The sequence below is a fragment of the Vulpes vulpes genome, chromosome 2 (genome assembly GCF_048418805.1).
Source record: "Vulpes vulpes isolate BD-2025 chromosome 2, VulVul3, whole genome shotgun sequence".
Lineage (NCBI taxonomy): Eukaryota > Metazoa > Chordata > Mammalia > Carnivora > Canidae > Vulpes > Vulpes vulpes.
Genome location: NC_132781.1, coordinates 120,858,780 through 120,880,197, shown reverse-complemented (window position 1 = coordinate 120,880,197; position 21,418 = coordinate 120,858,780).

Here is a 21,418-nt window from a genome sequence, read left to right as displayed (position 1 = left end):
AACCCACAAGGGATCAGGTCAACTCTCCAGTTCAGTGAGCAACCTCTGCGCCACCCCCCCATCCCGCCCCCCACTCCCCTACCCCCGCCAAATCCTCCAGTTAAAGAATCACAAATCCTCCTACTTGACCAGCCCCTAACCCTGAGGCCTCATTTGATCAGTGGAGGCAGCCAGTGAATCAGAGAACCTCACATCATCTCCACCCCAGACTTGGCCAGACAATTGGGGGTGAGGGGCTCCTATTAAGGCCTAGCTTTGGAAAAGATGTCAGGGGTCAAGAAACGTGGGTATTTTAATCCTGCCCTTGGTTGGTTCACTCATTCTGTAAACATTTCCTGAGCCTCTCCCTTGACCTGCCCAGCACAGGGTGCTGGGACACCCTGAGAATGACATGCAGTCTCTGTGGGAAAGGCAGACAGGTAGATAATAACCGCATCATGTGTTCAGCCCTGCCCTGAACTGTAAATTCAGGCTGGAGTGCTAAAGGAGTGTCTTCTCCAGGAGAGTCAAGAAGGCTTCCTGGAAGGCAGAAGGCAGGGTGCTGGAGCTGAGTTTCAAAGGACAGATCTGGCCTGAGGGAGTTGTGAGTGTGGAGGGCCTGGGGTAGAAGGAGAAGAAAGTGATGATCTGCAGGAGGGCCAGTAAAACTGAAGAATGCAGGGGGGCAGGCCTAGAAGGGCCTGCTAGTCAACCTAAGGAGAGAAAGCAAAGCCATGGAGAACTTCTAAGCCCCTGAAAGAAAAGGTCAGATTCACATTCTTCACAGGTTTTGACTGTCCTCCTCACTTCTCTGCACAGGTCTCTCTGGTGATGCCTAGGTTGGGAGTGGAGACACACCCACAGACAAACAGGAAGAGGAGCCAAGTGCACTGTAGGTTAGGAAAGATGGTCCCTACCTCCTTCCCTCACACGTGGAATCAGAGACCTACATTAGAAATCTGACTGTCCTGCTTCCCAGTGGTATGACCTTGGGCAGGTGACTGTACCTTCATTTCTTCATCTGTAAAATGGGGACAATAATCTTACCATTACGGAAGATTCTTGTGGGGCTTCAGTGAAACAATTTGTCCCTTCTTTTATTAAACACATATTTAACACCTACTATGTGGTAGGCCTTGTGCCAGGTGCTGGCATTGCAGTCTTGAATTAGACAGGCATGATCCCTACTGTCTCTTGGAACTTCCATTCTAGTAGAGAAGACAGACAATAAACAAACAAACAAACAAATGAGATAATTACAGATTGTGTTAAAGTGCTGTGGAGGAAACAAACAGTAGGACATGAAGGAGGATAATGAGGGGGGGGGAAAGGACGGGGCTGCCTTACTGTGGCCTGAGAAGCTTCTCTGATGGCACCTGGAGATGTAGAGCTCAGAACAGAGCATTCTAGGTACAGGAAACTGGGCCTGCCAAGGCCCTGGGATGGGAGGCAAGAGAAGAGTTTGTCTGATTCCTGTAAGATGGTAAGCTTCCTGAGGGCAGGAATGTAGGTTTCTTACCTCTCCCACCCTTCTGGACAAATACAGGGTAAAGTAAATAGAACTGGAGGAGATTTTCCAGCTTGCTGGGCTACCCCCCCCTCCCTCCACAAACTCCCAGCCCCTGGAGTGGTGTTGGGGGATTGCTAGCCTTATCAGTAGGTCCATCTGCACAGCTTAATCTGTGTTCAAGCTGTTCTGTAGAAGAAAGGCCTCTGCCTACCCCTGCTCCTTTCCCAGGGTTTCTGATCCTTTCCTTAGATAGGAGGGTTAGGCTGGGGCCCCTCCAGAATCTGCCAGTCCAGAGCCTGGACTGAACCGTGTTTATAGTATCTGACCTGCAGGGGGTTAGGAGGTGTCCCTGATGAATATGGCCCAGCGTTTTAGGATCATTGGGGCCCTTTGGAGTCTCCTCCTTGACCTGCCTGGGTCTCTCTTCAGGGAGACCTGGAAGAAAGATTTCTTGCACATGGATATGTTTCACACACAGCCCCCCCCCTCCTGTGCTGCAGAGCGCACACAGCTCCTCTCACACACTCACCATCCAGCTGCACAGTGCGTCTCCATGGCAACCAGTAGGCCTGGTCCATGGATGTTAGAAATAAGTGCCAGAGGAAGAGAAGGGAGAGAGGGAGAGAGAGAGGAGAAACATCAGAAATAAAATGACTCAGAAAGACAGTCTCCCAAGGAGGACCCCACTCTTTTCCTTGCACCCCCTGCCAGAGAGGCTTGAATGGACCCAGGGCCTGAGGATGGAGGGACTGTAGGTGAGGACTAGACAGTGGGCTGGGGGCTGTCTGGACACAGGTAATGGGGACACAGGCAGGGGCAGTGAGGGAGGAGCAGGGACAGGGAAACCCGAGTGACAGTGTGGAGGCTTGGGTGAAGAATACTTGGTCTGGGTAAAAGACAGATGAGGGGGGATGGGGGTGGGAGACTTGGGGGAGCTCCTTTCCCTTCTTCCCTGCCTAATTGGCTGTTCAGGCTGAAACCGCTTCTTAGTCACTTAGTCTAATTAGAATTGTTCCCAAGAAGACAGTGGGGGAGGGGAAGGAGAAGCTGGGGTGTGAAGGGGGAAGGGTGGATGGAGACAGAGCTGGGGGTGGGGAGTGGGAGTTCCTTCTATGACCTTCCATCCCTTCCATCACCAGCCAGTGGATGGGCTGTGCTCTAACTGTCCAGGTTGTGGGTCAGTATACATCCTGGCCCTCTGTCCCAGCACTCTCTCAAATGCCCCTGCTTTCTGCGTGGCCCCTGTGTCTCTGTGTCTCTTGCTCTACCTCCCACCCTCTTTCTCTCTCTGACTACCCCTCTTTATCTCCTCCTCTTCTTTTTCCCCTTTCCTCAGGATCTCCTAATATCTGCCCAACAGTATTTGTCTAATAAACAGGTGAAGTATTTAGGAATTCTGGCTGGGGCTGAATCGGGGAGGAAAAGCAGGGAGAGGAGATTGTATTATTGAGAGCAACCTCATCTTCTGGAAGTAAGAGGGAATGGGACAGACACTGCCTGTCATGACTCTCCTGTCATCCTCTCTCTCTCTCTCTCTCTCTCTCTCTCTCTTCCCACCCCTAAGGTGAGACCTCGCTGGTACATGTGGAGCTTGACTTCTGGGGCCAGACAGTCTGGGCTGCCTTGAACAGGTTACTTAACCTCTCTGAGTATCAGTTTCTCTAGCTATGAAATGGGGATAATAAATCCTAAATTTGTAGTGTGGATTTAAGGTGATGGTGCATGTAACCGGCTTAGCACAATAAATTGTTAAGTGCTCAATAAATGCAGCTTTCTCATCACTCTCAGACTCATTTCCTCTCCCTTCTGGAGCCAGGACATCTGCATCTTCCAAACTCCCTCCCTATTGGGCTTCCCCAGTCTTTCAGGCTGAAAAAGACCTCTCAGCTTGCCTGCTCTGGAGCTACCCATGGAGGGGCGTGGTGTGTGACAAGGTAGGCTGTGATCCTGCCGCCTGGCCACAGGGGTAGGTCAGACCCTCCTCCAGTCTGGGGTCTGGCCTTCCCTTCTCTGCAGTATTCCAAGAGGAGGAAAGGGGACAACTATAAATGATGTAGGGGAAGTGTACTTGCTGAGGGGGACAAAAGGGATGAGCAATGTCCAGAAACCTAAATATTTCATGGGGCTGCAGCACTGGGAAGGGTAAAGTTCCCGAGCCGTGTTTGTGAATGTGCTTGCAACTCCACATGGCTTGGAGCCTTTCCACATGCCCAGCACCCTCTGCACGTGCTCCAACCCTCAAAGTGCTGCACCCACAGAAAATTGCCCCGATGAACCCCTTCCTGGCCATGATCTCTCCAAAACTTCCTCAGCACATGCAGATTTTATTTCTTACAACTGTGGGAGTTTGTGCGGGTTTGTAGCTGTATTTTGACATGGTCATGCTTGTCTTGCCCATTCAATTTCCCCTTTATTTTTTTTAAAGATTTTATTTACTCATGAAAGACCCAGAGAGAGGGGCAGAGACATAGGCAGAGGGAGAAGCAGGCTCCTCACAGGGAGCCCGATGTGGGACTGGATCCCAGGACCCCGGAATCATGCCTTGGGCCAAAGGCAGATGCTCAATAGCTGAGCCACCCAGGCGCTCATCAGTTTCCCATTTAGATGCCCCAAGGATGGGCCCCTTTGCCCCTCAGGTCAGCATTATCTGGAGAGCCCAGTAGTTGGAAAGAGCTTGGGGGATGGGGGTGGGGGCAGGGGTGGAAACAGGGGTGGGGGTAGCAGGGAGGAGGTGTAAGGAGGTTGACTGAGGAGGAAGGTATCTGTTAGAGCAGGTGAGAATGGGCGGCTAGCAGCAGGGTCTCCTGGCTTCCAGGTCCACCACTTACAGATGAGCTAGGAGACCGCCTCTGCCAAATCTCTGCCTCCAGGTGGCCCCTGTTCCCCACTCTCTCTGACCCTTCTCCCGACTCCATATCTAAGTAGGGGATTAGAAGGTGCCCTTGGAGGCTCTGTCACAGCTCCCCATTTGTTCCTTTCCTTGACCTTATCCCAGTCTATCATCATTTCATTTATTTGTTTACGTTCAATTTTTGTCTCTTCCTCTAGAATAAAAGCTTGCAGGAGGCAACAATCTTGTTTAACTTATTTATCACCACTCAGAATGTTTGCTGAATGAATGAATGAATGAATGAATGAGAGGAAATCTTCTTGGGGATTGTGTAGCAACAGCATGCCCAGGGAGCCAGAGGGCAGGTGGGTCCCAGGTGAGTAGGGATATAGGCCAGAAGGACTGAGCTTCAGAGAGAGTGGGAAGGAGGTGTGGAAGGCGAGGCGGGGGCGGGGGGGGGGGGGGCATATGGAGATAAATGGAGCTGAAGCCAGGGCACATGGGATTTGGGGGAAGGTATCCAGGCTCCCAGAGGGGCTAGAGCCAGGGGCTTTGGGGCAGGAGGAGGTCAAGCTTGGAATTGGGAGATAAGGACAGGGTGTGCTTCAGCAAGGCTATGCTTGGAATTTGAGTCTGGGGCTACAGTGGGTGGGGTGTAGAAACAGCAGAGACTGGCAGTTTCCCAGCGCCTACTGGTGCCATCAATGTCCCTCTGACCCACCCTCACCCCCAAATCTGGCCCCGATGCCCAGCCTCAGCTCCCCTCCCCTTACCCTTCTAGGTTCATAAACAGGAAATGCCCCAGGGTGGACTGGCCAGTGCTTCCCTCAGAGACAGAGCCTAGGACACTCCCCATTGGGGTACTGGGGGTGTGCATAGAGCCAACAGGGAAGCTTTAACCCTTTGACCACCCAGGTTATACCCAGGGAGGCCCCTTTAGAAGCCTCCAACCTCCCAAATCAAAGGTGACAGCAAAATTCACTCGTTAGCTTTAAGCCCCCCACAGCAAGCTGGGGGTGAAGGAGGAGTTCTTTCACGGGGCTCTGCCTGGTTCCTTGGCCCTCTCCCCAGCCCAGGGGCTTCATGAGAAGGCATGCAAGGGACAGTGGTAGTAGCTGGGGTGCGGCCGGGGAGACTCCCATCAGAATGATCGTGTCTCCCCTAGAATTGGCCAGAGAGAATTGGCCAGAGTGGCTGTGTGTCACGGCGGGGGCGGGGGGGCGGGGAGTGGAAGGGATTGGAGGTGCACACCTGCAGTGGTTGTCATGGCAACCTTACTTGGTTCCCAAGAGGGTGGTCTATCCCCCAAAGCCCTCCGCAGCCTGGAACACAAGAGTGGAGATACACACACACACACACACACACAACCGGGTCTGCAGAACTGTTTCTGAGAGAGGCCTATCAGCTTCCTCTCTCTTCTCTCCACTTCTCTGGGTGAGGCTGAGTGAGACCAGAGATGGCGCCATGAGAAGAGGATGTGTTGGCGCCAGGGAGGGTGAGGCAGCCCCCCCCCCCCCCCCCCCCCCCCGCAACGAGAGAGAGTGTGTGTGTGTGTGTGTGTGTGTGTGTGTGTGTTCCCAAGTGTGTTGGTGTGGGGTTCTGTGTGTGGTGTGCCTGGGTGCTGTCCCAGCGTGTGTAGAGAACATATGTATACTCAACTGACACCCCCACCCCACTCTCAGTCCCTAAGCCAGACCACACAGAAGAGGGATTTGGAAGGGAGATGATTATTAACAAAGACAACAATAATCACAGTTAACCTTAATTGAGAGCTTATTAAATTCCAGCTATGTGATTGTGCTGAGCATTTTTATAGGCCGTGTCTCGTGTGATCCTCACAGCAACTAGACAAAGTAGGAATTAGCCCTATTTACAGATAGGAAAACTGAGGTTCTAAGAGGTTAAGTAAATAGCTCCAGATCCAGAAGCTGGAAAGAGATCGTGTGAGATTCTGCAGGAGGGGAGGAGCAGGGGGAAGGGGTACCAGCCCCTGAAGCCACTGGTCCTGTCCCCAGGCTCCATGGGACATGCATGCTCAGGTGCCTCTTTACTCCTCAGAAGGTGGTGCCTGCCCGGGCCAGGCTGGGCTGGGGCAGCTGAGGGCACCCGTGAGGGTGTGGGGACACCAAGCAGTGGGCACAGTGATTGGCACGAGCCAGGGGAGCGGCTGGCAGCCTTGCTCCTGGTAAACACGAGGAGAGGTTACTTCACAAGGAAACAGTAATTAACTTTAATTAGCACCTTGCATCTCGGAATATTATTAACATCTCAATTTCTCTAATCAAGGCAGCAGGAGAGGGGCGGCATCTGCCTTGCGGACTCCTTCCTGGCCGTGCTCCCTGGCTTGGCATGGTTCCTGCCGGGCCCCCACCCCGCTGGATGGCACCCAGGAGCACCTCCTCAGAGGCGGGTTGCCAAGGGGAGCTGGGGAGTGAGGGGACCTGGACAGGGCAACAAGAGCAGGTCCAGGCCAGGAACACGGGGGCAGGGCTCTTGGTGTGGCCTCCTCATCTTTCCAGGAAGACCATCCACACCAAAGGCAGGGCTAGGGGGATCCCTGGGTGGTGCAGCAGTTTAGCGCCTGCCTTCGGCCCAGGGCGTGGTCCTGGAGTCCCGAGATAGAGTCCCACATCGGGGTCCCTGCGTGGAGTCTGCTTCTCCCTCTGCCCTTGTCTCTGCCTCTCTCTCTGGGTCTCTCATGAATAAATAAATAAACTTAAAAAAAAACAACAACAAAAAACAAAGGCAGGGCTAGGTTTGTGACCTCTAATCCAGAGAACAGACATTGCTGCCTTCCCATCTCCCTCTTCTTCCTTTTTCCTGAGTCTCCTCTCTCCCTCCTTCTTTGAGCTAGCCTGTCCTCCCTCTCCCTAGAGTCTTTATCTTTATCTCTCTTCTAACTCCCCTTCTCCTTCTTGTTATGGGAGGTTTGGGAGGGTGCTGGCTTCCACCACTGGGGACACAGCAATAGGGACAGGATAAATCCTATCCCCGGGGAGTTTAGGATCCTGTGGTGGTGATAAGGCTTGGGTATAAAAAAACGCTAATTGGGCTCCATACTGATAGGCATCATAATGGAGCTAGAGATAAGGGCTGTGGGGGTTCCTGGAAGGAGGCAGGAATGGGAGAGGCCAGGGCCCTCACTTGGGGGCACCATGAAAGCAGGAGATTCTGAGGCAGGGAGGGCACCTGGTGCCAATCAGCCCTTTCTGGCCCTCGGCTGGAGGGAAGGCCCTGAGGGCACAGGAGGTGTCTCTCTCTTCATTATAGCCACCCTCAGTGGCTGTTAACCCTGCTGCGTGTCTGATATTAATAACTGACTATCCTCCTTGGTCTAATTACACTGGCCTGCTGCTTGCACAATTCGGTATTTATTTGGCAGTGTCCTCGTGGCTGTCTCCCCTATCCATCTAATTTGTATTTATTGAGCACCTATTAAGTCTCGAGGGCAGGGTCTGCCCTTGAGTAGACTCCAAGTGCTGGAGTTCCTCTCTACAGGGACTGGAGGGGACATGGCAGAGCTGCCCGCAGGGCTGGACATCTCAGCAAAACAAGGGCAGTATTCACAGGGGTTCCCTATCGGGAAGGGGCTGGTTTCACATTGGCTTTGTCAGCACCCCTTGCCTGCTGCTGTAGCTGTGCCTGCAGTGTCATCTTCGTACATCCCCTCCTGTCTCTATTTTTATACCATCCGGAGGACAGCCTCAGAAGACTAAAGTTCAACTGTAAATCTCGTCCAACATTAACTCCCAGGGCAGGTTAAATGTTCAGCGGAGACTTCGATCTCCAACCCACTAGTTGGGGAGGGCACACACCATTTGACTTTATTATTTACCTCCATTCAGAAAACCAATCCCACATCACGTTGCCATGTGGCAGGTGGGACCAGTTTTGTTTGACCACCCAAACGTGGGGCCATGGAGCAGGATGGGCACTGGCTTTATTCTTGGCTATCACTGTGTTTGCCAGTCAGGATCATCTTTCATTGAGGCCTATGGGATCTTATTTAATTCTTGCAAGAACACAGAGAAGCAGGATGAGGATGCCCATCTTATAGCTGGGGAAATCAAAGAGGTGAAGCTACACAGCCTGTAAGAAAGTGAAAGGAGGGGCAGCCCAGGTGGCTCAGTGGCTTAGTGCCTGCCTTCAGCCTGGGACATGATCCTGGAGTTCTGGGATCGAGTCCCACATCAGGTTCCCTGCATGGAGCCTGCTTGTGTCTCTGCCTCTCTCTCCCTCTCTCTGTGTCTCTAAAGAATGAATAAATAAATAAAATCTTAAAAAAAAAAAAAAAGAAAGTGAAAGGAGCAAGATCAGGATTACTTTCTTTTCTTTTTTTTTTCTTTTTTAAGATTTATTTATTTATTTATTCATGAGAGACACAGAAGAGAGAGATCAGGATTACTTTCTGATTTACGGTCTCCCTGCTTTACAGTGAGCCCACTCTCTGGAAGAAGAAGCTGGGGCACTGGGAAGGCCCAAGTGAGGCCCCTGCCCTCCAGGACAATAAGAGAATGGCCACTTGTCTCTGAGCAGACCCTAGCTCTCCCCTCCCTCCTCTCACTCCTCCTCAACAACGGCCCCCCACCCCCACCCCCGCCCCCGCCCCCGCCCCAGCTCCCCAGGGCCCGAAGCTGGGCCTCAGTAATTGTAGAGTAGTCCTCACAGGGCGGGGAAGAATCTGACGTTTCCAAAGGCCTTTTTGATGTCGATGATTATGGCGATGAGGAGGCTGTCCGTCTCCTACCAAGACTGGGGCCTTTCTTTGTTTCTCTCACCATCAGGGTCTTTCCTCTCCCTCTCTGCCCCAGGACTGGTGTTGTCAGAGGACCAGCATCTGCTCCTCTTTTGGAGGAGGAAGAGGACCATCTGGGCCAAAGTGAAACCTGGGGTATCAACCCACTCTTCACCTTCCCCAAGCTGGGCCCAGGGGTGCGCTGACGTGTCATTAGCATAATATTTGCATAAGGAACAATTGAGGAGATTGGAGTCTCGCCTCAGAGGAAACACCTGCAAGCAACTGTGAACGAAAGCTTCTCCCGCCCCCACTGAGGTCCCACCCCCAGCCCCCACCAGGATGGGGGAAGTGGCTGGAGCCCACTCCAGGGCCTCACGGTGAGGGTGAGTGACGGTGACGGTGACCCTGGGTATCGTTCCAGAGTGCCTACTCAGTGCCAGGCACTGAAGTGGATGCTCTGTTTCTCTGAATCCTCACAACCCCCCTCAGTGGTACATTTCATTATTTTGTAATACAACTTACAGAGGAGGAAGCTGAGGCTCAGCCACCTCAAAATCACACGGATTATGCTGGTGGCAGAGCTGAGCTCTGCGGTGGGGCCGTGTGATTCCATGCTGGCGCCCTCAACCCCTCGCAGCAGGTTGGGGTGCTCTGGGCTCACCTCCGGCACCCAGATCCCATCTCCACGGGCCCGGGGCGGGGGTCCGCGCAGGCCTAGAACGAGAGCTCCAAGACTGGCTCCCACCGACAGGCACGCGGGCTGGCGCTCACTTGCGCAGCCGCTCTGCCCCGCCCCCGCCGGGGCTCCTGGAGGCCGGGAGCTTGGCCGTAACCAGGTTAGCCGAGATCCAATTAGCTGGTTAGCGCAGGCCGAGCCGGGGGCAGGCAGGGCGCGCGGCGCGGGACGGATGGGGCGGGTAATGTGCGGAGACAGCCGAGCCCACGGCTCGCGCTAACCTGATAAGCAGCTCCCGACTCACAGCCGCCCGCCTGGCAGGCTGAGGGCTTCAACCCTGGGTTGTGGTGGGGGGCTGGGACAGCCTCCCACCCCCATGCCCCCCTGAACACACACACACACACACACACACACTCAGCCTTTATCCTCTGGCCCCTCCTCATCCTCTGGACTGTGAGGAAGGCAGCTCCTGCAAGATACTTTCATCCACTATCCGACGCCTGGCACAGAAGGTGAGGGTGAAGCAACCACGTCCTCCAGGTGGGGAGAATTAATGGGGAGGGGAGGTGGAGATAGCAGTGGCCACTATATTGGTCTTAAAGATTTCAATCCTGGGACACCTGGGTGGCTCAGCGGTTGAGCATCTGCCTTTGGCTCAGGGCGTGATCCTGGAGTTCTGAGATCGAGTTCCATGTCAGGCTCCCTGCATGGAGCCTGCTTCTCCATCTGCCTGTGTCTCTGCCTCTCTTTGAGTGTCTCATGAAGAAATAAATACAATCTTTAAAAAGAATGATTTTATTCTTAAGTAATCTCTACACCCAATGCAGGGCTCGAACTCACGACTAGAGATCAAGAGCCACATGCTCTGCTGAGCCAGCCAGGCACCCCCATAGGAGCCACTATTTATGGAGTTTGCCAGCTGCCAGACACTCTGCAAACCATTTATGTGTACTCCCTCACAGACACTCACCACCTGTTGCTGTAGGTACTATTATAATCCCCATTTTGCAGATGAAAAAAAATGAGTATTAGAGAGGTTAAGAAACCTACCAGACTATCAAGATAGCTTGGGCTTAAAACCACCATTCCTTACAGTACCTCTGAACCAGGTCTAGGGTTAACAACAATATGACTGATAACAATACTTCTTGCTTTTATATACCACTTTAGAGTTTACAAAGGCTCTTTGGATTTACCCTGACAAGTCCATAAGGTAAATGTTTTACTTTTGTCCCCTATACATTTTTTTAAAAGATATTATTTATTTATTCATGAGAGACACACAGAGAGAGGCAGAAACACAGGCAGAGGGAGAAGCGGTTTCCCTGTGGGGAGCCCCATGCGAGACTTGATCCCAGGACTCTGGGATCACACCCTGAGCCAAAGGCTCAACCACTGAATCACCCAGGTGCCCTCTGGCCCCTCTTTTACAGATAAATGAACTTGAGGCTTGGAGCGGCTTGTGCTCCCCCAGGCCTCACAGTTGGTAACAAATAGTCAGAATTTGAACCCAGGTCAGGTCTTTATGGCTCCAAGTCCAATACTTTTGAGGAGACAGTGGAAATAGTCCCTAAGTCAAGGGTGGGTCTTTCATCTATTTGCTTGTCTGTCACAACTAGTTGGAAGAGTGTGGCACCATGCTGGGCAGGCTTATTCAGGCCTAGAAAAAGCAAATGGCTTCCTGCCTTCATGGAGCAGGTGGAGAGGAAGGCTCTGAAGTTCTGTCTGGGGACTTGGGGCTGCTTTGGTCACGGGACTCCAGGGAATGAAAGACCATTCCGGTCCGACTTCCTCATGTTTTTCAGAAGCTGTGACTGAAGCCCAGAGAGTTAAGTGACTACCCAAGGTCACACAGACACACTGGCTCCTCTGTCAGTGAAGTTTCTTCTCAGCCCTGGAGTCTCCCATTCATTGCAGGATGGTGACTTACTAACCCTATAATCTCTGAGTTCTGTCTGGCACCCACTACCCACTAGTGAGGGAGCAGATGTTGTGCCAACCATCCCTCGGGGAGGCGACCCCATTCCCCCTCTGTCTGTACTCTGGGGGAAGAGAATCAGCTGGATTCTGGCCACTTCATGCAATATGGGTTTGTGGGGGTCAGGACTCAGGGATGAGCATACTGAGCCAGACAGCAGGGACACGGCATCTGGGTCATGTGTGTGAGAAGATGTAGGCACATCTGTTGCTCTCTGCCTTTCCTGAATACCAGCGCCAGAGGGGTTAAGCTGTCCCCAGCCCGTCCCCAGCCGGGGGCCTGAGGAGTTGTCAGTCCGGAAGCTGCTCTCCTAGTCCCAAAGGTCTGAGGAGGGGGAGGGAGAGGGGGGCGACTTTCTCAGTCTCTTTCCCAGGCTCCTCAGCCTCCCTGGGGATCCAGCTACATGCCATAGAGGTGACCCTTGACCCATCCCTCTCCACCAGGCGGCCCTCCACTGCCCAGTCTGTAAAGACTCTGCTCCTTGCTCTGGGGCATTGTGCTGTTGGGAAAGTGGGATCCCCCTACCTCCTCCCCTCATTTCCCCCACCATTTCACACATTCCCCTTGGTGCCTAATTCCACTTGGGTCCCACAGTCTCAATAGTCAGACCCCTGAACTTCTTCCCCCACCCTGCTCTGGGCCCCCAGGCATCTCCTCCCAGTTCCCCCCCCCTCCCGCATGTGTAATTATCTAAAAATAAAAGCTTGGGATTCAAGTAGGCAACTCCGGAAATATACAGTCCAGCCCAGGCCTCCGCCCCTGTGGGACAAGGGAGGACCCGTGCACAGAGAAATACCCAGATAAGGCGACACCCCACCCCCTCAGGTAAACACAGGAACCAGTCTGTTCCTGAGGAGAAAGAAGGCAGAGGAGGAGGACAGGGTCTGGAGGCTCCTCTTGGCCTTCCTCATCTGAAATCAGAAGCGATTTCTACATTCTCAGCCATTGCTTGGAGAAGTGGCGGGCTGTCCCCACCCACCCCACCCCCCACCCCCCACCCCCCACCATGGCCAGCCCCGAAGTCCTGTCAGGACTGAAATTCAGGGAAATTCCAGCAGGTTTGGGCCCTCTTCCCTGCTCTGTTTCCCAGCAGTAGGCAGACAGCCACTCTGAGCAACACCGTTCAGAGACATCTATTCACCCCTACACCTCCTCTCAGACCCTGGCCAGGACAGCAGCAGGGTCTAGGAGTGGCATCATCTGAGATCCCTTTCTCTGCCCCAGCTGTGTGATCAGGTGGCCATAGGAGAAGGGTTTTTGCAGGATCCTGCAGGGGATATTCCAGCCCCTCTGCGGCTGGCCCCAGCCACTTCCTCAGGGTGGCCGAAGGACCAGAACCAAATCATACCAGATTTGGTAAGATCCCCTCCCACACTGGGCCTATGAACTTCTGGCTGGAATTGGTGTAACTGCTCAACAACAGTACATCCTGGGACCTCATGAACAATGGTAATAATTAGAAGAATAATAGCTCACATTTTTCAAGCACTTGCTATGTGCCAGACCTGGGCCAAATACGACCCATTGCATCATTCTCAATCCTGTCAGGAGCCCGTTTTGATCATCCATACTTGTAGGTGAGGAAACTGAGGTATGGGTTGCTCACAGAGCTGGCCCAAGCCTTAGGTCACACTAGTTAATGACAAGGCTGGGACAAGAACTCATGGCTGTGTGACTCCCCAGCCCACTTTTCCACTTGGTCTGAGGGTAGGGTGCCCCGCTGGAGGGACATCTTCTAAGTAACTGTGGTCTCAAGGCCCCAGTGAGCACCACTCGCATCCTGTGGGTAGAGGCCTCCCGGGAGGCCAGGCTTTCTTTCCACTGAGCCTGGGCATCCTCTCTGCATGTGGCAGAGATGTTTGAACAAAACACCCAGGGTTAGATGATCTCTGGCTCATTCCATCCCTGCCACCTTCAGTTCAAGCCTCGGCAAAGCGGCAGAGGCCAGCTTCGGGGATTGGGGCAACTGGTGCCTCATCAGTGTCATCCTGGGACCTGGGTCCCCAGCATCCCCACTGCTGGCCCCCAGCCCCCCAGTCCCCGCTCACCCCAGCCAGACACACTCCTGCGCCAGCCTCTCTTGGGCAGCAACAGCAGCAGCAGCAACATTGCCTTCCCATTTCCTTCAGTGAGGTCCGACAGGCTGGCAGCCTGGACTGGGACTCCCACAGCCTGACTGTGAAGGAAACAAAGACTGACTTGAGAAGGCGCCCCCTGCCCACATCTCGGGGCCCCTGCCCGGCCTGCTTGCCTGCTGCCCAGCCCCACCCACACCCTTCCTCTCAGGCCTGAGGGGAGCTGTCCAGCTCTCCCTACACCACTTGTAATCCCCACCCAAGAGCAGGCATTTCGAATTGCAGCCTTTTTGGTTCAGACAAGATTTATCTGACACAGGGGAATTAGATGATGTGCCTGGGAGAATCACATCATTAAAGTCCGTAACACAGGCAAACAGGCGGGCACCCGGCATATATAGGGTGAGTGAATTAGGGGCTCACTCAGGAGACCCCTTAGATACATCATCATGATAATAATGATGCCAACATCACCAACTTACCAGCTCCTGTTTATTATCAGTCACAAGACTGACACTGTGCTGAGTGCTTTACACACATTCCTTTTTTTTTTTTTTTCTTTTTGAGGTTTTATTTATTCATGAGAGACACACAGAGACAGGCAGAGACACAGGCAGAGGGAGAAGCAGGCTCCCTGCAGGAAGCCCGATGCGGGACTCGATCCCGGGACTCCAGGATCACACCCTGAACCAAAGGCAGATGCTCAACACTGAACCACCTAGGTGCCCCCATACATTCCTTTCTTTAAAAAAGTTTATTTATGTAATATCTACACCCAACGTGGGGCTCAAGCTCATGACCCTGAGATCAAGAGCTGCTTGCTCCTCTGACGGAGCCAGCCAGTGGCATTCCAACATGCATTCTTTTTTTAAAAAATAGGTTTTATTTATTGATTTTAGAGAGTGAGAGTGCACAAGCAGAGGGAGAGGGCAATGGATAGGAAGAAGGAGACTCCCCACTGAACAGGAAGTCTGATGTGGGACTTGATCCCAGGACCCTGGGATCATGATCTGAGCCAAGGCAGACACTTAACCAACTGAGCCACCCAGGTGCCCCCCCAACACACATTCTTATTTAATATTCACAATGACCATATGAGTCAGATGCTGTCATCCTCATTTTATAGATGAGAAGACTGGGGCTAAAGTCTCACAGTTACTAAGTAAATGAGCTGGGGTTTGAACCCAGGCATGTAGATATGTGGTTTTCTCGTGGTCACTTGGCTCCTGGCTGATTGGCCCCTGTGCATGTTCATATGCTCTTCAGATAAAGTTGACAGCATTTTCTGAAATTCTTAAACTGGTTTAAACAGTTCTGATGGAATAGACATGTCCTGCCACTTAGGTGAGGCTTTGCTTTAAGCCTCTAATTGGCTTTGGGCCAGCACTCACCTTCTCATACCAAACTCTTCTGATCAATAACTAGTGGATGCTTTTATGTGCAGGAAGCACCCACCAAAAGTCTATGTCATTATCACAGTTCTTGATCGCTCCTCCCAGCAGAGAATCCCTTTGCCCACTTAATGTTTGTCAGCTGAGCTACTAATTTATATGCTCCCTTTGACCTTCTCTCTCAGATGCTACCTCATCCTCCCTCCCACCGTGACCTTAGGGGTCCAGGATAAATTCCATTCAAACCACCCCTCCTTATCCCTACCCTAGTAGTCCTGATACATAACTTTAATTCTAGCCCCTCTGTCTGCCCACCCTTTATCTCCTCTTAATATTTCTCTGGTCACGTCACTCCCGCTCCTCCTCTGACTGTCTCTGGTGTCTCTATTACTGTCTCCCTCCCTGGAGCCAATGCCACGGAGCCACCCAACATGTGTAAGTGTGACTGCCTGGAAAATGTAACTTTCAAGGAGCCTGAAATTGAGTGACAGTAAACAGAACCTTGGAGACCCAGACATCATCTAGGGTTTACATGGACTCAGCAGCAGGAACTTGGAAATGAGGCAAAAAGGGAGAGAGAGAGAGAGAGAGAGAGAGGAATTAGGATGATCAAAAGAATGAGCTGGAGGGAGAAATGGGAAATGAGGGGAGTGATATTGATTCAACCAGGCCCAAAGCATCCTTGACTGTCAGTATTGGAAGGGCCCTTAGAGATCAACCAGTCCAGAGTGGCAAAGAAGTTTCAAGTCACAAGTTAATGCTGAATGATGAGCAGCAGCTGCCTACAGTGTGTCCTGGGAAGAGAGTGCTGCTATTGATTAGCAATGTCTGCCATGGGCGCTGGATTAGACACGGTGGTATGTGTGCCAGAATTTACTTCCTTGATCTAGTTTCAACCTCTTTAATGTGGAGTCACTGAGGATCCCAGAGGGCAAGAAAATTGTCCAAGATTTCCACAGTGAATTGGTGGAAGATCTCACTCAGGGCCCTTGCTATCTCCTAAACTCCAGGAAAAAGTTGTATAATTCGATGAAGACAAGGAGCCCAGGGAAAATGGGTCCTCCATAGGGGATGGTAGGTAAAGGAGCAGCTAATCTGAAGCTGTGGAGAAGACAGTGGATATTATAGTCTAGATGCAGGGTGAGTGCTCCCTTCTCACTGGTTGTTCAGTTGACTGGATGGGCCCAGAAGCCTGGTGATGACTTCGCTGACCTCTAGCTTCTCCACCAGTCCCAAGGAGGACAAGGAGGCTCCCTGGAGCAGAGGTCTTGACTCTCTGGTCAGAGTAGCCAGTCAGAGGCATGCCTGGGTGGCTCAGCGCTTGGGCGCCTGCCTTCGGCTCAGGTTGTGGTCCCAGGATCCGGGATCGGGTCCCTCATTGGGCTCCCTGTGAGGAGCCTGATTCTCCCTCTGCCTGTGTCTCTGCCTCTCTCTCAGTCTGTGTCTCTCATGGATAAGTAAATAAATCTTAAAAAAAAAAAAAAAAAAAAAAAAGAATAGCCAGTCAAAAAGAGACAAGGGGGGGGGGGGGAAATGGGCTTGGAGCAAGGATGGCATACATCAGGGCAAAAACACCAGTGGAGAAGGCCCCAAAGGTTGCAGCAATTTGGAGGAGCCAGGCAGGAGACAAACATAGAGGCACCTGTGTGCAGATTTGGCATGTGGGCCAGAGGAGAAGAAAGACCCTCCAGGTGATAAGGGCTGCAGAATGGGGATAATGACACCCTGACAAAGCACTGGGTGTTTGGAGTCCAGCCCGGCCAGGGTGCTGGCACAGCTCAACCATGACACACCTCTCACAGGCTGGGGGATGCAGGCAAGGAGGAGCAGGGGGCCGAGGTGCCCGGCACCAGCACAGCCTTGGAAGCTTGTTCTTGAGCTCCTGTCTCTCTTCCTCTCTCTATCTCTATTGTTCTCCCCTTCTCTGCCTTTTTCTTACCTTTCTCCCTGCCTTGTCTGCACCACAGAGTCTCCACTGGGAGCAAAAATGGGCAAGGGAGTAGTGAGAATGGTGATGACACAGAAAGACCTGAGGGCCGCTTTAACCCAGATCACCTGTACAAGGCCACGACAAGAAACCAGGCTAGAGGTGTCTGAGAGCAGAGAATCCATCTGGGGTACGCCTGGGTGGTTCAGCGGTTTGGCGCCTGTCTTCGGCCCAGGGTGTGATCTTGGGGTCCCGGGATCGAGTCCCACGTCAGGATCCCTGCACAGAGCCTGCTTCTGCCTCTGCCTGTGTCTCTGCCTCTCTCTCTGTGTGTCTCTCATGAATAAATAAATAAAATATTTAAGAAAAAAAAAAAGGGAGAGCAAGAAAATCCATCTGGACACCACACCTAGTTTTTATTTTTATTTTTTAAAGATTTTATTTATTTATTCATGAGAGACACAGAGAGAGAAGCAGAGACACAGGCAGAGGCAGAAGCAGGCTCCATGCGGGGATCCCCGATGTGCGACTCGATGCCGGGACTCTAGGATCACGCCCTGGGCTGAAGGCAGATGCTCAACTGCTCCACCACTGAGCCACCCAGGCGCCCCCCCCCCCCAGTTTTTTTTTAATTTTTTATTTATTTATGATAGTCACACACACACACAGAGAGAGAGAGAGAGAGAGAGAGAGGAAGAGACACTGGCAGAGGGAGAAGCAGGCTCCATGCACCAGGAGCCCGACGTGGGATTCGATTCTCGGTCTCCAGGATCGCGCCCTGGGCCAAAGGCAGGCGCCAAACCACTGCGTCACCCAGGGATCCCTCCACCCAGTGTTTCAAGAGAGACACACACACACACACACACACACACACACACACACACAGAGGCAGAGACATAGGCAGAGGGAGAAGTAGGCTCCATGCAGGGAGCCTGACGTAGGACTCGACCTCAGGTCTCCAGGATCATGCCCTGGGCTGAAGGCAGGCGCTAAATCACTGAGCCAGCCAGGCTGCCCTCTCTCTCTCTAAAAATCAATCAATCAATCTTAAAACAAAACCACTTGGGAAATAACTACCAGAGTGTACATCTAACACAAAGGAGAACAGACCCGTGAGTTGGAGAGAGCAGCCAAATGATCAAGTGCCTGGATCCAGCTGTGCCTGAAGTCTACATCTGGGCTTTTCAGTTATGTGTGCAAAAAAGTTCAAGCCAGTTCGAGTTGGACTTCTATCCAAGAGATTCTAAGTCAACTTAGAGAATCAAAGGAGACAGGCAGGGAGACAACTGCAGGAACGAGGGCTTCATCTGATGGGAAAGCAGGAGCGTGTGTATGGGGGTGGGGGCTGGTACATTAGGATCACTGAACCTGCATGTGACAGTGAAGCCAGATACCAGAATTTACTGGAGAGAACACGTAGCCAAAGTTGATTCTCCATGTGGGCCAACCTGAGGTGGGATGAAAACTTCCATACCGCTATATACACACTATCTGCGTCATGACAGAAAGTCCATCTGACCCCTGGTCTGCCTGTGGTGTGGGGAGGAAGGCACAGTCAGGTGGAGTTTATCTTGACAGCACCCAGTTGCAACGGATGTCCCTACTAACAGCTCTTATGATGTAAACCTCATTCCAAGACAGACATTTAAAGACAAATGAAAACATTCAACCAATCCCTGCTTATCATACACGCTCAGCATCTTCCCAACCCCTTCCTTATCAGATGTTTCCAGATTTCATCTAATTTACAGAATACTAAACTTAGTGATAGACAAGAGAGACAAGAGGAAGAAAGTCACAAGCTGGACTTGGAAATGGTCCAGATTGCACAACTCCAACACATCATCAGGTGACCCCGGCTTTCCTCTTCACCCTGGAGTGGCAAGATGTGTGGAAACCCTATTGGTTATAACCTAAGAAATGATCTCCTGGGGCCTTGTCTGCACTGCTTGCAGGAGGTGCCAGGTGGGGAAGGGAATGTTAGGAGGAAGCCATGCCCAGCCCAGGTCCCTTCCCAGGCACCTGCGTGGCTCAGGTAGGTTGAGCATCTGCCTTTGGCTCAGGTCATGATCCCAGGGTCCTGGGATGGAGCCCCACATGGTAGGGCTCCCTGCTCAGCGGGGTGTCTACTCCTCCCTCTCTCTCTCTCCCCTTCCCCCCTTCTCTTGCTCACTCTCTCAAATAAATAAATAAAATCATTAAAAAAAAGAAACTCTTTTCTCTTGTCACAGGCACATGGATGTCTGTGCTGGGAACCCTCGGGGGGAGGGGGGACAGCCTAAAAAAAAAAGACAGACAGGGTGGAGAGTCTGATTCCTGGTGCTTGAGAGTTACTTAACTCTTCACACTTCTCCACCTTTTTCCATCTCCCCTTGCTGAGAAACCATCAATGCTTTAAGGAAAAAACCCTACACAAATGAAATACATATATGTAATATATGTGTGTATATAAACCTGCACAGAATTCAAATGTTGTATTTCCCCTCTGTTACGTCTGTGTTCTATAGAGATTTCCCTGCTGTTCAAGTAAGGCCTGCCTCATCTTCCTTACAGTCTTTATGGTAATTCTGCTTGTTTTTCTATCCCCTTACTGATGGACATTAAGATTGTTTTGGATTTTTTTAAGATTTTATTTTTAAAATTATTTTTTAACGTTTATTTAAATAATCTGTACACCCAACATGGGGCTCGAACTCAGGGCCTCAAGATCACAAGATCAAGAGCTGTCTGCTCCTCCAACAGAGCCAGGCAGGTACCCCTGTTGAGGATTTTTTCTTCTGTCATGTATCTACTCTAAATATCTAATATATTTTGTGCGGTGAACACCTAATACACCTTGTGCACATGTATGAGTATTTCTTGAGGATTCATCCTAGGAGAGAGATTGTTGGCTCAAAGAGTGTATGTGTTTTTCACCTCGAAAGAAACTGCCAAGTTAGAGTGGAGACATTTTTCCTGTGAAGAACCCTCCCTGGGGCTGAAGTAGAGATTAAAGGCACCCAGGGTGAAAAGAGCATGGGCTTTCAAATCAGATCTATTCAGGTCCAAATCTTGGCTCTGCCATCTTCTTCCTGTGTGACCTTGGATAAATCACTTAACCTCTCTGAGCTGCTATTTCCTTAACTGCAAAGTGAGGGACTGTAAGAACTGCCTCACAAAGCTGATGTGAGGATCAACTGGCATCCTCTAGGCCAAGTCTCTAGTATGGGCCTGGCACACAGGAAGTTCTTGGGCAATGTGAGCACCTTTTCCCAGCACAGACCCCTTACCTCATTCATCATGGGTGGCCAGCTCTGGGGAGAGGCTGAGAAGGTGATTTATTAGTGAATGTCATGCAGAAGTCAGGACTCCATGGTGGCTCCTTCTAAAAGGTCACCCAGGCAACACTTGGAGCTGGGAAGTGTTGCAAGTAAAGCATAAAGGTCTGCTTTTGAGAACACAGCCTGGGGGCCATCTACTGGAGGACCTTTCACTAAATGATCCCTTCATCCCAGCCACTGCCCTCTGTGTTCTGTCTCTGCAGAGGAGGAGGAAGAAAATCTTCCTCAAGAAAGAGTGAGCTGGCTGGATTTTATCACCGGGAGTGGCTGGATTGCTCTGTGCACAGAGAACAGAACAAGGACGAGGATAATACACAGGACCAAGGTCGGGCAGCAGAGTGAGATCTCTGTCTTGGGGACCCAATGTGCATGCTTGCAAAAAGCTGCAGGGCTGCCCTGCTGAAGACCCTCGCCCAGGAGGTGGCCCACCCATCTCATCTCAGGGAATAGGTGGTTCCATGAAGGGGTGTGCAAAGCTGGAGGGGGGCGGGAGGAGGCCATCCTTCAGGGGGTAATGGCCAGGTTGTGCCATAGTCCCAGTCAGATGGCAGCAATCTTAGAGCCCCTACAGGTCACTGTGTTTTACTCTCTTGAGGCACCCTCCTCCAAACTTCAGGACTATTGGCTCTTCTTTCTGGAGACTACATGGGCCGTAGAATACAAGACTGGGCTCCCTTCCTGGAGGAGGATGAGTGTATGAGCCCAGAGACTGCTGCCCTTGGGATCACGGTGGTGATTTTGGCAAAAGATGTGAAGCTGAGCAGCCTGGTGACAGCAATGGTGACGAGGCCTCCAGTAGGTGTAGTCACAATGAATGATGGCTTGCTTAGGGAAGCTGGGGGGTCTGGTAAGAATGAGCTCTGTAATAGGAGTCTAAACACATGGTTTTCAGTTCCAGATCCATCTATTACAAGCTGTGTAGTCTAGGGGAAATGGCTTATCCTTTCTGACCTCAATTTCTTCATCAGTAAAATGGAGAAGCTCATACCACCAG